Source organism: Molothrus aeneus, unplaced genomic scaffold (genome assembly GCF_037042795.1).
Source record: "Molothrus aeneus isolate 106 unplaced genomic scaffold, BPBGC_Maene_1.0 scaffold_79, whole genome shotgun sequence".
NCBI classification, from domain to species: domain Eukaryota; kingdom Metazoa; phylum Chordata; class Aves; order Passeriformes; family Icteridae; genus Molothrus; species Molothrus aeneus.
This window is the reverse complement of record NW_027099231.1, coordinates 176,335-188,987: the sequence shown is the minus strand read 5'-3', so window position 1 is coordinate 188,987 and position 12,653 is coordinate 176,335. Positions and strand designations below refer to the sequence as shown.

General features: G+C 41.6%; 1 long non-coding RNA gene across 1 annotated transcript; it reads right to left on the bottom strand.

Annotated features, from left to right (window-relative positions):
* Nucleotides 1–5,609: 5,609 nt before the first annotated feature.
* LOC136571154 (uncharacterized) lies at nucleotides 5,610–11,605 on the bottom strand. The gene is made up of 4 exons (XR_010785653.1): nucleotides 11,527–11,605; nucleotides 7,402–7,526; nucleotides 6,007–6,687; nucleotides 5,610–5,703 (listed from the first exon to the last, which is right to left on the bottom strand). It is a non-coding gene; the product is annotated as an uncharacterized lncRNA (long non-coding RNA).
* Nucleotides 11,606–12,653: the final 1,048 nt, after the last annotated feature.

The window sequence follows — 12,653 nt, the reverse complement described above, 5'->3', positions numbered from 1 at the left end:
GTGGGCCAAATCCCAGCAAGTCAGCTACTTGCCCTCTCCTGAGTGTGCCTGGCTCCTTCAGGCTCCACCTTCATCCTGATTCCAAAGGTGTGACCTTTATTATGAGTGGCACCTGGGTTAGAGAAAAGCAAAGTTAAATGGCATTCCTGTGAGTGCACTGGATGACCTTGTGTGAGGAAGACATGGGAATGCCTCTGCTATGCTTCTGAAAAGCCTTGTGTGCGGGGGCCCTCAGATAAACACCCTTTCTCACCCTGCTGCCTGCAAACCCCCCTGCCCCCCAATAACTCCTAACTGGATACCTGCTCACCCTCCCTCTCCCAGTCACAAACCTCAACTCACCTGAAGCCTCAATCTCAAACATCATTTTTGACACTGGGCAGATGCCTCCTGTGACATGATGAATCTGCTGAAAGAAGTGCTGTGCTTGACACAACCTGGGATCTCTGGAAGCTGTGCACCTCCTAAAAACAATAAAAACACAAAACAAGAACAAAACCAGAAGTTGCAAATGCGCTTTATCACCCCTAAACACAAAATCTGAAATCGTCACCCTAAATACTCCCTGTATTCCATGCCATTTTCTTCACAGTATCTTCCAAGCCTCTATTGCTTTAAATGCTCAGAGACACCTGCTGAAAGCAAGCTGAGATAAGCTGAAAGAGCCTCTTCACTGAAATGACAAGAGAGCCCTTACCCCAGCACATCCCAGAGAGGGAATGAAAGCCCTCAGCAAAGGCTGGGGTTAATATACCCCTGATGGTGCCCGCCTCCCATTCCCATGATGCCTGGGAAAAGGGAGGGGGCTAATCCCACTGAATATAAAAGCCCTCAGAGCAGCTGCAGCTGTTTGGCTCCTCTGACTCAAATTCAAAGGGAGTAATGGCCTTGTTAAAGAAGAAAGCTCTTCAGAAAAATAACAGCGCTTTCTTTTTTGACACAACTACTTGGAGCAGAACAACAGAAAAATGGTAACACATAAAGCATTGTGTTTAGGTAGCATACCTAGATAAATTGGGTAATTTGCTGTTAACTTACATAATTATTCTGTGTTTAACAAAAGCCATCTAATAAATTAACACCCAAAACTCCAGCAGCCCAGCTGGCCCTACCAAATCTCTCTGTTGATACATACAGTAAACAAAACCAAAATCCCAGGAATACCTATCAGAAGTCTAGGAAAGAAACCTCTTGAAATTAATCCTACCTCAAATACAAACCAACCCGTCCAGAAAGTTAGCTTCATTCAAAAAAACTATTTACACAGAGTTAATAAGACCAAGAAATAAAACAACACACCATCTACCACCAACGAATACAACAGTGAAGGAAAAAAACCCATGTTTTTTTCTTTTTTTTTATTTCAACTAACTTCCTTTATTAGCTAGAACCAAAGATTTTGCCAGGGCTGTCAAAAAAAACAACAACTTCTTTTTCTTCTTCTCCTTCTGAAATGTCCCTTCTCCTTCCCAAATTCCTTACAACTTCTGAGTTTAAATCCAAGCCAAAAGCAAAATACGTGCACTTGTGAGTCCGGTGCTCCTGTCAGATTCTCTGTCTCATTCCACAGCTTCTCACACTTTCAGTCTGAACGCTGTCCTGCCCTGATGAGTTTGACAGAAGCATTGGCACATGTTAAGAGAGCATTTCCCTCCCTCCCTCCCTCCCCAGAGCTGGTTTCCTTAGTGCATTTCAATCGATCCCAAGCCCGCAATGATGCGCGCTCACCTCAAGGCTCACAGCAAGCACACAGCAGCTCAGGCTCCAGGGCTCCAGGGCTCCGTGCCTTGGATAGCTGAGAAAACTTCCCATGAGCCTCTGTCCCAAGACATTGGAATGCAATTTCCCTGCGCATTTGGTGGCAGCTTTGGGTCCCTCTGGGGGACGGCACCCAGCGTGACCCCCGCCCCTCGCCCGCCCCCCACCGGCTCCTGCACCGCAGTGGGGCTCCCTCTCCTGGGCACCTTGGGGTGCCCCCAACGGCATCAGAGCCCCGAGTCTTCACCCCCCCCCCCCCCCTTTTCCTGACCCCCAAAGAAGGCTCAGAACGAGTCCGACTGCCCTGGACAGCAGCGCAGCGCTTCCCCCAAGCCCTTTCCCAGATGATGAAATCTCCATGTGATTCAATCTCTCCTAGGAAAATTCAGTCAAGGGTTTAATATCTGAAAGCTTTACTCTCAAGAAGAATTATTTAAATTTGCCATCCTTGACAGGAGTTGTGATTGTGAGACCAAGTAGAGGAAGTCATGCTACGGAACAATAAAATGATTTAAATATGAACTGGTTCAAGCCTGAACTGACACTTTGAACGCGTCTGTCTCTCTGCTAAAAAAACTGGGTGTAAGAGAGGGGTTTTTCTTTAACTTTGTTCATTGCTAAATACACAGAAATCTAACATTGAAGTGCCTAGGCACAATACACACAGGTTAGAAAAATGGAGGTGGTACACATTACATTCAGCTGCAGGCAGAAGGATTAGCTATCTCACACATACCCAATGTGCCTTCCAAGATATTCAACTGAACTTTGGACTCTGATTTCTAAGAACAGGAAAGTGAGGCAGATTAGGAAAGTGATGCCTGCCAGAAATGTAAAGCTAGCTTTGATACAGGTTTGGTGGTTTTGTGGTGTTTTTTTCCCTCCTGCAATGCATGCCCAGGTAAAAGGTGTTCAATAGCAAAGCATGTGAGGCACACTAAAAGTCAAGGCAATTCACTTCTTTAGTGTGATGATCTTTCTTCATCTCTTAATAAAAGAAGCTCTCTCTGAATGGCTGCCAGATCTGATGAGATATGGTCAGCAAAAATGCCTAAAGCACGAGACCTGTTTTGGAAAGTGCTGCCCATGCACAGCTTTTGATTCTTGTCTTTGCACTGCTTGTGTTGTACTTTTTCTACTGTTTAGAAAGGTCTCAGCATCCAATATTGGTGGCAAGGTCCTTTTTGTGCAACAGGATGCTTTTTGTGGTTGTCAGTGCTTCTTCAAGGTGATCTGTCCACAAGTTTGGGACATATTTTTAGAATCTCCTCTTTAATTGTGAGTATTTCCAGAGCATTTAACTCAAGTGATACTTCTTGTGTTAACAGCTGAACAATGTCTATGAGAATACAGAAAACTATAAAATAATGGTAAATCACAAAAATATGATGCACAGAAAACCCTTATTAACAGATGCTGAAAATAAGAATGTAACCTTTGGTGGCTTGTTTTGAATTTGAACGAGTGCTCTTGTCATCTGCAGCAAAATATTCCTAACTGGTATGAGAATAACTGGCATTTATGGGCACTTAAATATGGTTATTTACTATCTGTGTTTGCAGAAAATGGGCAGATCTTCCTGAGGTTACCTGTTGGTATGCCACTTCTGGAGCAGATGGGGAAATAAAACACTGAAATCAAGTGATTTTAGCAATGAGAGAAGGTAAGGGACTATCAGTCCAAATGACAAGCTGGAGCTCACAACATTCTTTGTGTGTGCTTACAGGAGCTTTGGTTCTCTAGGAGTAAGAAAGAGTCTCTACGTTAAAATGTTTGCCTGCTATTGTTCGTTAAAGAAACCCCAAAACTGCCACCCACACAGACTTCTGATCAAGAATGTCAGCAGAGTTTAAAGGCTGAACTCTTCATACTTTTAGGCCTGAGCAGTCACTACCTTCTAAACTGTGGTCTAGTTTATTTAGACTACTCAGTTTCTTTCCTTTTAAAATTTGAATTAAAATTTCATGCACCTTTGGCCTTTTGAACTAATATATATTTGTTGTTTTCATATCCTAAGATTATATTCTTCAATTGAAAAACTATCCTATCATATATGCACCTCAAATGAGACTACTTCACTGGAAACAATATATTATCATGAAAAGTATGTTTTTGTAGTGCTAAACAGTTTTCAGCTGGTTTATCACAAAAATCCCCTCAGACTGTTCAGAACAAGACTGAATTCAGGTAAAACTGTCATTTCATGTGACAATGCAAAGCTCATGTTAGCCAGTAAACAACAATACATTGCTTTGCTGTTAAAATGTAGCCATGAAGGACAGACCTGAGACTCAACTTTTGCACTTTTAAGTATTTTTAAAGCAAGGTGTGCAGCAGGGGGAAAATTTAGAAAATCAGTAGAAAATGCACTGTTAGATAAAAGCCTTGCTAATTGCCTCCAGAGCCTCTGTGTGAACACATATTTTGTATTCTGGTTGGAGAAGTTATTGTGGAAAACTTCTAACATTCAGTTGAAAAAATGTTGAAAAAGGATCACGTGTTCTGCATTTTTTGTCAGCATTAAAAATAGCTGCAGTGCAGAAGGTGATCTGTGTAGCAGTGATGTACTTGTGAACCAAAGCTGACATTTTGGTCTCTTATCTGCACGTCTCAAAAGGCTGTAGTTGGAGAAAGTGCACTTTAATGTAATTCTGCTTCTGTTGTGGTTGGCCAGTGAGCTGTCTGTGTACATGCATGCTGATGTTTTAAATATAAATTTACATGTATTTGATGATGTAGAGATATACACACACAAATACACATAATTTAGGTCTGCAAGCAAAATTGTGCAAGCAAAATGATGCTTACAGACACATTTTTACATTGATTGTAAAATGTAAGTATGACCTAAAATCTGTTTCCCTTTATATCTCCAGCTAAATAAGTATTCAGTGCTACCCAGTATAAAATGACATATGACAGCTACTTGCTTAATTATAATTTTTGCAACTACCTCTTGATTACCATACACAAAAAGGCTCAGTGATTAGTTTTGACTGATTAACTTCTGTTTATAAAAGACACAGAAAAAGACACATGGTGTTGGAGGATGAAATTCTGGTCCTTCAGAAAGATGAAGCCAAAGAACCTTCCCCAGCAAAAGAGGACAATCCTAAACCATGCCCTGCACAGTCACTCCCAGCAGATGTTGGCCAGCCTGGAAAGATCAGGCAGGCAAGGATAATCAGGAATTCTCCTGTCAGAGTTCCAGCTGGGAATGACTGGGTATGGTGTCAGTAATCTGTGCTCCTGAAACCTGTAGCTTTGTAAAAATAAGTATATAAACATATCAATGAATAAATTCCCGGAACCTGGATCCCTTCTGAACAGCCCATCTTCAAAAGTATTACCCAGGGTCTCTGATAGCAACCAAGCCCTAACAGCTTTTCCCTGAGGATGTGGAGATGCTCTGCAGGCTCTCCTCACATCACCAGCACAACTTTTTCCTCCTTGGTGCTGGTGGCTTGCCCCAAGTGCAAATGTGGTGAGAGAACACACAGTGGGAGGGAGACCTTGGGAAAGCACCCTAGGTGATATCCTGGCACAAGGGATGATACCTGACAAGATATTTGCTGTCCATAAATATTTAAGCAAGTACTGTAGGAAGGCGGCTTGGGGTGTCTTGCCATGTTCTATTTCCTTTAATTGTCAGTATCTCCTTATCAGCTGGTAGATGTGGTAGGTGTACTGTTATTGTCAAGAAAAACTGATCAAAATATGGGGGAATTTACATACAAATAAAAGCTGCTGGAAATGAACTCTAGTAATCCCAGTGCTCTGGTTTACCTCATCAAATTTCCTCTCCTCACCAGTCTGAGAAGAGATGAAGTGATATGGAATTGCATTCACACCTCCTTCAAGGCAGGAAGAAAAGCAGAGTGAATTCATCCCTTTTTCTCTTGGATGGAGCCACTTTTGCCCAAGTCTGCAGCACCCAGGGAACAACTGCATTAAAAAAAAAAAGACTTGTAAGAACAATGAAGAATTGGAAGGAAGGTTCAGCCACTGAAATGGAGACCAGCCCACTGTGAAATGTCAGGGTTTATATTTTACTTTTCTTCCAGTAGCTGCTGCTTTTCTCTTGGGATATTTTTTCCCTTCTTTTTAATAAATTCTCTTCCCTGCCTCACTTGAGCCCTGGAGCTTTCTCTGGGGTTTTATTAAGTGGTACTGGAGAGGAAAAATACTTGGGGACATAACACCTCCACACCCCAGACCTTTCCCCTGTATTTGCACACCGGTACCTACCGTGGCCTAGACAGATCTCTGGAGGGAGAATGGAGAAAATCCTCCCTTGCTGTAGCTGTTGGTGTGCAGGTAGAACTCTTTATCCAAAGTCTGCAGAATTCTGATGCTCTGCAGCAACATGCCAGGATCAGGCTTGGGTTAATGAAGCAATGAAACCAGCACTTAGCTTCCAAATTGATTTCCATGGAGACACCTACCCAGTAACAGTGTTTGGGCTTTTTTATTCAATAAAAGTTTGAGATATAAATATTCTCCATTTGCTTAATGTTTACAGTTGTAAAATATTTTAGGATAGCCTACCCGTCACCTGTCATTCAGCATCTCTATAAATGTCGTGAAAACATCATTGTGAAATAAAAACTTCTTATTTCCAGCCCACAAACCCTATTTCCACACACTCACAAAATCAAATCAGAGACAAAAAGGGGAGAGAAGGAGCTGGGGGGACGGGGAGCGGGAGGGATACAGTACAGCAGGCGACAATGCAGTACTTGCTACACAGTAGCAAAAGAAATGGGTACAAAATTTAGTCTGCTATAATGACAAGCTTCTCAGGACATTTGTTATGGACCAGCGTTGTCCCGTGCACTTCTGAAGGACCACTTGAAATCCAAATTCATTTTCATTGTTCTCCTGCAATTCCAGGCAGCGCTTGGATTTTCGGTTCTGGATAGGACCTCCCTGTAGAGATTGGGGCAAAAAGAAAAAGAAGAAGAAAAAGAGGAGTTTGTGTTAAACACTGACCTTGTTGCATTGCTCCTGCGGGGTAACAGAAGTTATAGAACATTCCAGTGTCCATCTACTGTGAAAACCTTTACAGTTAGAGACAAGGTAAGGATTTGCTGGATTTGGAATGAGGGTTCCTTTGTTGGAGGCTGCTTTAATCTCTGATGCAGTTTGCAATAGTCTCAATTGCCTGGTTTCCATTTCAGCAAATGGGATTTCTGGAATTGAGCTGTGTTTCTACCCATGCATTTTAACCATAAAAAAGCCAAAAGCTTTCCTGTTTGCTTGAGTTCCCTGATTTTGTGGTTCTGCTGCACTTCTGAACACCAAAATAAGGCAAAACACAGCCATGGTAGGCTGCGTAAATGATAAAATGCAAAAACTCTTTTTTCCTTGAATACTGAAATGTCTTTTATAATCTTTTCTTGCTAATTCTCAGTATTGATTCTGTTCAATTCCCAGCTTAATGCTGCCTTATTAAAGCCTTGCCTTCATTTTTGAGTTGCATCAAGCTTTAAATCTCTGCTATCACACAAAAACCTATAGACCTCAATTACAATTAAATTGTCATGCAGGTGACATAAATTACATTTCCCCCTCTTTAAATCTATTTTCAGTTGGTTCTCTCCTCCTCTCTCCTGTCTAAGGAAGGCAACAGATAATGCGTACACATCAGTGTCTGGGAGGTTTCTTCCAAGATACATGGAGATAGAGTAGAGTAAATTGCACACAGGTCTGAAAGTGGCTTTCTCTAAAAAGGACCTTGGGCTTGTGTAGAGAATCACTGGCTGAATCTGTAAATCAAAGAAAGGATTTGGTGCAGATTAGTACACCTGAAGTATGGAAGGAGCAGAAGCATTCAAATCGCTTATAGGTACGATGGGAAAAAAGAGTTTCTGTAAAAAACCCAAACTGAATACCCAATTCCATACAAAAGCCCACCACCTCATAGCTCTGTTCAAGTCTGTGTTGTACCTTGTATTATAAAGTCATTACAAAGTGGAAGGACATTGGCACAAACCCCACAGAAAGGCTGTGTGCTGTTCCCCAGCCAGGGGCAGCTTGTGCCACTCAGGGCAGGTTCTGCTTCATGCACACAGGTGGCTGAGGGTCCCCTCCTATCCCACCAGTAATGCTTAGCGAGAACCTTCTCTGAGATGGGACTTCTAAAATAGCATTTTGGACCTGGTTAATGAAATACAGAATTAGGTTTGAAAGCTCCACATTTTAAATATAGCTTTGGACAAGAGGGAAATTTCTAGAATAATCCACAAAAATTTGAAACATGTGGCTCCCATAAATCCTCCTGGTAGGCCTATGTACAGCCTTGATAAAACTCCCACTGATTACTTTACCAGACAGACAGGCTTGCAGAGGCATTTTAATACGCCTCCATAATGAAATGCTGAATGAACTGTATTTTCCCACTGCTGTGTAACTGTTATTGACATTTGTATTAATAACAGTAGTTAAATTTGGCTTCCTGGTGGGAAAATAAACTCCAAACTATCCAAAAGTAATAACACTGCATGACATACAAGAAATTTGAAGAAACTAGGATGAAAATTTTTTCAGTTCTGTATTAGATGCCATTTCTTGTCTTATCCTAGACACTCACACTTTATCCCTGCCCCTCCACTCATCTCATTCCCCCATTCCCTTTGTTACTTTGGCCTTCTGGAGATGACTGTAGTGAGGTTGATTTTTTTTTTCTCCAAGTTAATTTAATGAGCTCTGAACCAGATTATTCACATGTGAAACTCTGAGGTAATGGATATTTTCTCACTGTGAAAGGAACAGTTATCCTGTTTTCTTCCAGAATAACATTTCCATCCTTGATGAAAGCTGTAGAGTGTGGTTTTCCACTGGGGAGACTCAGTGTTGCATGGCACCCAGGCTCAGCTCTCTTGGCTTAAACTGGCAGTTGGGAATTACACCTTACAAGTGTTTCTGCCTAAAGCCAAAATCAAGATGAACTTCCCTGTGTTCTCAGCTGATGCTGGAGGTGCTTGTGTCGCTGTTAGCTATGTAAAGCAGTTTTGCATCTTCCATTTATTGGTTGTCTCTCATCCGACTTCTGGTGCTTGAGACATTCTCAGCTCGGAACCTGCACTGGAAGCTGAGGAAAGTTGTCCCAGTTTGTCTTGTTAGAAAACTACCTTAGTTGGGGTCCATTATTTGCCTGATTTCTGGACTTGGGATATGACTCTGTGCATGGCACTCTTAGGCTTCTCCTGTCATTTCTAATTTACTGGCGTAAGAACAGGAACAGAATTCCCTCTCTCCATGTTTTTGTGAAGTACAGCACTTGGAGCTCTGTTAGGTAGAGGAAGGCACAGGGTTAAAACTTAAAGACTGCCATGAGGAGTTGGAATTTTTCTGCTTAATTCCCATTTGTGTCAGTGGTTAAGGGTTTCTTTCACTTGAATGGGCTGAAATGCCATGTGGATTTGGGGGTGGAGGAAGGAGGATGTTCACTGTGGAGACAACGTTTTTTCCTTTTTTCTAAATTTTGTAGAGCAGACCTAGGTGTTATAGTAAATGTGTTCATGAGAAACACTAATACAGGCAGCTACACAAACTAAGTGTAAACCATTCCTAAGGAAAAACAAAACAAACAAGCAACCAAAAAACCATATTAAAAGCCCCCTCACACTCCTTCACTCTCTCTGAAGTGCCCTCATGTAAAATCTGGCTTTTATTTAACAGAAACAAGTGAGGTGGGAGATAAAAAGCCAAGGAAGCTCTTTTTGATGTGGGGAAAGTGCTCTGCATTGGCTACTGAAAACCAGCCTGCTGAGTACATTGGAGCTGCTGTATGGAATACACAGAGACACCAAAATTAAGTAGTGGTTCATGTGTGTGAATTGAGTATTGCAGGGAGCACAGATGCTTCTAGCAAGATGTGCCTTTTTTAACCACAAAAGGGAAATGTGAAGGCTCAAGCCCTGTGAGGAGCTAAGCTGTTCTGTTTCCAAGAGATGAGAGGCCTGTGCAGAGCCACTGCCTCAGCCTTCAGAGTGGGTGCAGTGCACACTTTACTCAGAGTCATTAAGAAAATTCAATCCTCCCCAAAGAGTTAGGCCCAAACATTCTGCAAGTGTTTTGAAAGCCAGTGGCTGCACTCTGCCCCGGGGGCTCTGGTGAAATCCAGCTGTGGTGAACGTGTGAGGACGGGGCTGCAGCACAGCTGGATGAGCACTCCCAGCTCACCTGCACCGCAGCTCTTCAGGGAACTGGGCAGATCATTTAAACCCCCACAGAGCCACTTGTTCTCCTCTGCACGGGGCCTTGAATGTGTCCTACAGCAATGGCCTGGGGTGCAGCAAGGAAGAAAGGCAGGATGAGCACTGCTGGCTCTCAGATCCACAGAGACAGGGAGGAACAAGAGCAGAGCCTGGTTCAGCTCTGCCTCTGCTTTGGCTTTAGAACTGCTCTGAAGTACAGGGAGGAAGGTTTCTATACTCAATTCACACACATTACTTAAAATTTCCTGTTATTTTTCTACTTACTGTGTTTGTTTTCACCCCTTCATATGCCCAATCCAAGCCTGGGACAGTGGTACTGTCCTGTCAGCTCTGGACTGCTGACAGTGCACCTAATACAGGTTGCAAAGCCTGAACTAGTGAGCTGTGTAAGGATTAAAGCACACAAACTGAGTAAGTCCAGGAAAAAAATGAGCAGGCAGGACTGAGGCATCAAAAGCTAACACTGTCTTGTGCTCCTCTAACTGGCCTGGCCTCCAAATTCCAGCATTCCTGAATGGTTTCTGCAGTCTGTTGTCATCATTAGCATTTGGAACCCTAAAGCCAAATGCAGGCAAAGGTGCCCTTTAAGTTAATTATTTTTTTGCCTTTTTTTATAGTAAGCAGTTATCCAAACTTGTATAAAACTCTCATAATTGGATTTACTGCATGCTTGGCAAAAGGGTTTATTGTGTTACTACACTTCATGCTCACTGAAAGGAGAGATGCCCATCTGGGTTCCTTCCCCCATTCTAGGCAAGATCTCTACTTTCCAATTTAAAGGCAAAAATTGATAGCCTAGAGTAATGTCTTTAATCATGAAACATTAAACACAATTCTGTAGACTGAAAGAAGTTTCAAGAGGCATTGTGGGCAATTGAACAGAATTAGGATTAAGATCACTGATGATGAGAGACAGCTCAATGGCAGTAGGAGTCTCAAGAGGATAAATAAGCATCCAGGTCAACTCTTCTGTAAAAAATGGACTGAACGTGTCAGCACTAACAGGTTTGACTGGGAACTGCATGGTTTTTGCAAAGCAAATTGAAGCAATTCCTGTGAGAAACACAAATGCTCTCAGCTCCTGCTGGTACCCAGACACACAGAAGGCTGACTGGGTGATTTGTAAGTGTACTGTTAATGCCAACACTGTCCCAAGTCAACATCCTGGTACACAGAGTGGAAAGCAACGCTTCTGACTTCCTTCAGAGTTACTGCACTTTCTGCATTTCTACTGGATGGAAGGGGTTTCCTTCCCAGTCCTTCACTAAAGCAGAATTTATCCAGTACCATGGCATTTAAGGACACCATCTGCTGTGCCTGCAAACCCTTGCAGTACAAAGTTGTGCAAAGCAATCAGACAGTTTAGACATGCTAGTTTTTGCTGAACTGTTCTATGGGATCTTTTTTGGTTTACTGGGGGTGGTGGATGCACAGTTACCAAACCTGATCACTCTGTCAGACCCGGTCACTTGCAGAGAAGAAGGATGAGGGCTGGAGGTTGTCAGCACTACTGCAAATCAGACTGAGGCTGTTTTTAAGGACTTACTCTAAAGCGAACACTTTTCCTTTCAGAGTTTACACCTGCTTTTTGCTCATCATATTAAAGCTCCTGTTATTCTGCCTGAAAGAGAAAAAACATGCTTGCCTAAACATGGGTTTTTCAGAAAAAGGTCCTTAAAGGTTAATAAGTATATCCAGCCTCCTATCACATACACTGTATAGATCACTGCATTCTCTAGTCTATTAATTTTCTATGTGGACCTCAACCAGTGACCTCAAATATTTACATGTTCACTCTGCCTTTGAGGCAGAAACTCTAATCTTTGCTGTTGCTTTGATACATTTGAATCAAAGAATTATGGTGAGGTGTATGAGACAATCTCCACTTCAAACAGAACACTTGATCTCCTTGTGCATTTCCCAGGAATACTGGGCTACATTTTCAGTGACTCTTAGTACACCAAATTTAAACCTAAAGAAAATTACTCAAATTATACAAAAAATATATATATATATTTTTTCCTCCGTGTGATTCACCTCTGTATGGATGTGGAAGCAATAAGAAAATGTTCACAGGAAGAAGGGAATAATTTATCCCATCCAGTAATTTATGCATTTTCAGTATTGTCCATTTCTTAGAAATATTGGCTGATGTTATTCAGTTTAGATTTTCTGCTTTTTAGCTGTATAAAGGACACAGATATATATAACATAGAGGAAATGAATTAACTTCTTCTTGAATGCAAAGAAATATGACAAATTTTCCAACTCTTTGTCTAACAGGTGTGCTGGAAGTAAAGCAGGCTCTTTAACATATCTTTTCCTGTTCAAATGTTTCATCAATTAACTTGAACTATTTTAATTCAAATATTTCTCACTGAAGTATATTGATAGCTGCCCTTACTCAAACACATGCTTCCTAATATATTTTAGATGAGTACTGTGAAAATGAGGTGCATTTAACTGCTTTTATGTATATGAAGTATCATATACAGCAGGTTCATATATTAAAAATATATTGTTATCTGTTCAGCTATTTGGATCTTTATTTAAAGGGTAGCTAAGCACATGAGAATTTTTACAAGACTCACTTAAAATCTGAATTCATTTTTCCAGTACTAAACAAAACTAATTATGATGTACAATGAAAACTTAAGTAGTGTTATAGTAGGG